The sequence below is a fragment of the Vombatus ursinus genome, unplaced genomic scaffold (genome assembly GCF_900497805.2).
Source record: "Vombatus ursinus unplaced genomic scaffold, bare-nosed wombat genome assembly UNPS02000577.1, whole genome shotgun sequence".
Taxonomy (NCBI): Eukaryota; Metazoa; Chordata; class Mammalia; order Diprotodontia; family Vombatidae; genus Vombatus; species Vombatus ursinus.
In genome coordinates this window covers 30,684,440-30,689,655 of record NW_020940355.1, presented here as the reverse complement: position 1 = coordinate 30,689,655, position 5,216 = coordinate 30,684,440, and the positions used below count along the sequence as shown (strand labels likewise).

The 5,216-nt window shown below is 37.0% G+C and overlaps 1 pseudogene; it reads left to right on the top strand.

The window, feature by feature from the left end:
- The first annotated feature begins 1,876 nt into the window (after positions 1-1,876).
- LOC114049666 lies at positions 1,877-3,223 on the top strand (annotated as a pseudogene).
- The last annotated feature ends 1,993 nt before the right edge of the window (positions 3,224-5,216 follow it).

Below are 5,216 nucleotides of genomic sequence, written 5' to 3'. Positions count from 1 at the left end.
ACACACACACACACACACACACACACACACACACACACACACACACGCATACACACACACAAACTCACACATACACCAAACCTTACTCCTCAACATACCTCTTTGTTGTTCTATGAACAAGACACTCTATCTCTTGACTCTGGACTTTTTCTCTGGCTGATCCCCATGCCTGGAATAATCTCCCTCCTCATCTATACCTAATTACTTCTCTGGCTTCCTTCAAGTTCAATTAAAATCCTATCTTCTACCATAAGCTTCTCCCAACCCCTCTTAATTCTTAATTCAATTCCTTTCCTTTTTTATTTCCTATTTATCCTATACATGGCTTTTTTGTACAGATTTGTTCACTTGGCCCTCCCATTAGATTGTGAGCTCCTTGAATACAGGGACTTTTGCTTCTTTTTGTATCTCCAGTGCTCAGCATATGGAGCTGAGGCACTTATTAAAGTTTTACTAACTGACTGATTCTTTGAAAGATGGAGATTTGAACCCCAAACCCACTTTTATTTACTCAAAAGGTATGAAAGAATTATAGGACTTTGGAGCTGCAGAGAACCTGAAAGGTCACCTAGAATAATATTTTCCATTAATGTATAAGGAAACTAAGGACAGAGGAAAATAACTAATGATCTAAATTTTTGAGGGTTTCAATATCCTCTAAAACACACACATATGTATGTATAAGTATATGTGTATATATGTATGATATATGTGTTTGTGTGTCTGTATACAAATATACACACATACCTTTATAACCTGCAATGCATTCACTGCAAAACATCACCTGTGAAGTAGTAAGCTAAACACAAGCATGGTAGGAATTGAAAGACTTGCTCAAATAATTTGTTCTAATAAAATAATTCAAATATGTTCTGTTCCCTGAAAGACACAATAATACATGATTTAATTTCTGAATTAATGTTCTTAAAGTACCTATATTTACATTACTTTGTTTTATGTTTTTCCTTCCTTTTTATGTTAATGGCTAGAATGTAGGTTAAAAGTCTAACTTGTAAATAACAATTCAACAAACATTTATTCAATGCCTCCTATGTATAATAATGATATAAAATGAAAATTAACACACTTTTTGAACTCAAAGAGCTTGCAATTAGATGTCTTTCTGAAATTAATCTGGCAGTTAGGTGAAGCATCAGTTGCATTTTAGTCTATGCATAATCATCAAGACTGAAGGGAATTATTCATTTCAGACAAAAAAGCAAGATCTTGCTGTCTCTAACACTACGAATCTCATTTTCAAGTTATATTGAAGATAATTACAAGCTGATAGAAGGTTAGGATATCAATACACTGATGACATAAAATGTGATTTTTGTATTCTCTTTTGGCTAAACTTTGCCAATAATATCAAGCAGCTTGGCACAGGTTGATCTTTTAATCAATGATAGAATCTTTGAAGTGTAGAGTTGCAAGGGATCTCAGAGGTCATCTGTTAACAACCTCCACACTATAATGGCCAATAGGAAGGCATCTAGATTCTACATGAAAAACATCTACTGAAAGGAGACTTGATATCAAATGAGATGTCCTATTCCAATTCTGAACAATATTTATTGTTAGTAATTTTCTTCTGAAATTTGCCTCATTATGAGCTCTACATGAAAGTTTTAGTTCTTCCATTGGGCAAATAATAATAATAATAATTTATGGTTCTTTGAGGTTTGCAAATAATTTTAAACATTAGAAACACTGTGGACAAGAAAACATTATGAGCTTCTGGATTTGATGTATTGGAGCAAACCAGAAACCATGGAGGGACTTTTGAGATCTCCAGGGAAGGAACTGTTACCTGAGGAGAGTCCTTGGCTCTAAGTCAAGGGAATCCAAGCTGAAGAAAGTCTTCAAGAAAAGGAACATGGATGTCACACTAGTCCAAAATCTCCAGCAGGAGACCACCTGCAGCATCTTTTTGACATTCTTCTCAAATCCTATCACACACAACTTTTTGCCAGTTTTGTCTGACCAGAAGCAAGGAAGCTGGGGCCACACATTTCTTCTGCCCTGAACACAGAAAAATCTCCCAGAACTTCGTTGGCCTCAATGTGCACCTGTCAAAACTGGCTGACATCTGCAAGAAGTTCAACCCCCAGAATTTACAGAACCTGGTGGGACAAAGCCCCTGTCACAAGCACCAGCATCAGACCTTCCTCTGTATAGCCTATTCTAAAGTTCAGGAGGATGTGGCCCACATCCTTCCATCATTGAAGAGCCTGATCAGAACTGCAAGGAGAAACTCCAAGACACTGTACTTCATCTGAGAAAGAAATTCAAGGACTTAAAGGAACTTAATGCTTCAAAGATGAGTTAAGTGGAGACAGCTGATTAGAGGAGAATATGCAAGAATGTACCAGTTCCTGTATGAAGAAAAGTGCAGATGCCTAGATGTGGTGACTTGTGATGAATTAATGACATCCCAGCTAATGTGCAAGTACTATAATAGACTGCCCCAGCTTTTTAAAAACATGGAAGATACCATCAGAGAGGTGGATGAAGCAAGAGGCAGTCATGATTTAGAGCTCCTTCAGGAAGGCAAAAAACACTGTTGAAAACAAGTGAGTCACAGCTTTCTGAAAAGCCCAAGTATTTTACCCTGAAGTTAAGAGAATATCCTATCACTAGGATGAAGGACATACTAAAGAAATTAAGAGTGAATATCACTATGGAGCTTTCAACAGCCAGTCCCTATGTCATTATATCTGATGATTTGAAGAGTGAAACATGGAGATGACTGTCCAAATCAGTCTAGCAGTACTGAAAAATCTGATCGTTTTGTCCTTAGTCAGTAGGCCTTCAGTTCTTGTGGATACTACTGACAGGTGGATGTGAATGAGTAACCTCATTGTGCACTTGTGATCTCTATCAAGTACCTCAGGAAAAGGAAGGCAACCTAACACTCAGTTGGGTATCTGTACATGCTTCACTATGAGAAGAGGGGGAATGATTTCTACCTGGTCCTAAGACCAGGATTAGTATGCCAGTAAATAAAAGTCTTTGTGCCTATAATCATCATTTAGCTGGATTATACTGATAGATGTCTTCCATTATATAATGCTGTCAAAGCCTCCTTCACCTGTAGAATAGAAAATATGTCACTCAAAGAGCCTGACAAGCTTCTCTTCTATCCTTGTCCCCTATGCCAGGGACAAAAGTTGGTCCCATGGCCATCTGTCCAGTTGAATGTAATATTTGTGGTGATGGCTGATCTGACCATGAGCATCTTTTTTTGTGAAGGAACTATAGACAAAGCCAAAGTCACTGTTTAAGGTCACTGTAAACTGGAAAAACAATAAAGTTACTGGCAGAGACATAGAGATGTGCTCAGACTCTGCTAAAGAAAAGCCCTTAGGAGGAGTCAAGAGCCAATTTGATGACAAGTTTAAGACTGCCTATAGAAATGCCATTTTAAGGGCATCATGCCCAAGTGGTTTATTTTCCACAACTCTCAATACACAGTATGTTGCTTTATTATCACAATAAATCAGGGTTGATTGAATAATTAAAAAAAAAACACTGTGAGGTAATGGTATTCCCATTTTACAGAAAAGGAAAATGGGGCTGAGAAGTTAAGAGTCTTAAAGAAGATCATACAACTAGTCAATGTTTTAGGCAAGATTCATACTCAGATATTCCTGACTCCATGTCCAGCAGTTTTTTCACTATGCCACTTAACTGCCTCACTTGAAGTAGAAGAAGCAATACATTATTTCACTGGACTATAGTTTCTTCATCTTAAAAATGAGGGAGTACACTACATAATCTCTCATGCCTCTTCAGTTCTAAATCTATAATCCTATGACCTCCTACATGTGGCCTTTTAGATAGATTAAACATCTCCAATTCTTTCAGTCATTCTTTTCATGACATACTTTCAAGTCCCTTACTGACTGCTATTATCTTCTTCAGGACAGATTCTAGCTTATCAAGGCTCTGTTCTGTTTACCATGTGGTACCCATAACTAGAAACAAGCCCCTATTTGTGGTATGAGTGGAGCACAGTAATAGTGAGGCTAGCACTAATAATGCTTCTAATAATGGAATTGAAGACTATATTGACTTTTTTTTCCACCATATCATATTGCCAATTCGTAGTGAGCTTGCACTGGACCATAAAACTTGTAAATCTTTTTGCTTGAAGTGTGTTCTGTTAGATCAGTGTATTTCTAATACATCTGAGAGAATATTTTAAAAAGTGACATTTTACAGGACTATAGAGGTGATCTTGCTGTCCTCTACTCTGGTCAAACCACATCTGGAGTATAGTATTCACTTCTTGACATCACATTTCAGGAAAGATAGTGATAAACTGGAGTGTCCAGATGAAAGTGACCATGATACTGAAAGGCCTTGAGTTCCAGGTCTCATATCAATTGAATGAACTAGGGATGTTCTATCCTAAAGAAAAGAGAGTAAAAAAAGACATGAAAGTAAGTGGAAATAAAATCTGACATGTTCTGGTCAACTAAGAATTAGGAACAATGCAAAGAAAATGAAAAGAGCAAAATTCAGTTTGATATGAGAACAAAACTTCATAACAGTTAGAGTTAGCCAAAAATGGAATGGAATACTTAGGACATTGAAGTCTCCATTTCCCCAGAGATTTTCAAGTCATGGCTAGATGACCATTTACTAGATATATTAGTGAAGTTACTTTTGTTCAGGTATAGTTTGGAATAAATGACCTCTGAGATAAGTATCATTTTAATGCTTACATTCTGTGATTAGCCTCACAAGGTACTTCATCTTTCTATTTGTGATATCTGATCATCTCATCTGTCTACTAGCAAAGATGAGCTAATTAAATTGATCATGTTATGCGATTGTGAGCCAGATTTTCCCTCATTCTGGCCTAGACTTCGATCCTTGGTATATTTACATGGAATAAGGATTCATTACCATAATCATGGGAGGAGAGCACTATTTACATGGTTAATCCTGCTTCCTCTAGGTCCCTTATGCAACATCGCTAAATATTGGTGATAAATACTTACTTTTATAAATTTTATGTGAAATTTGTGATAGGATTTGGACTTGGGACATGAGTTTTAAAGCCTTAAAAGCCTGGACCCCATTTTCATATGGTACACCAAAACGAAGGCCAATGGAATCCATGCTACTTACAGCTGCGGAACTGAAATTTCTGAAGCCCAGTTACCACTTTGTAACACCCCCAGACAAGAAGCTCCAATGACTCCCTC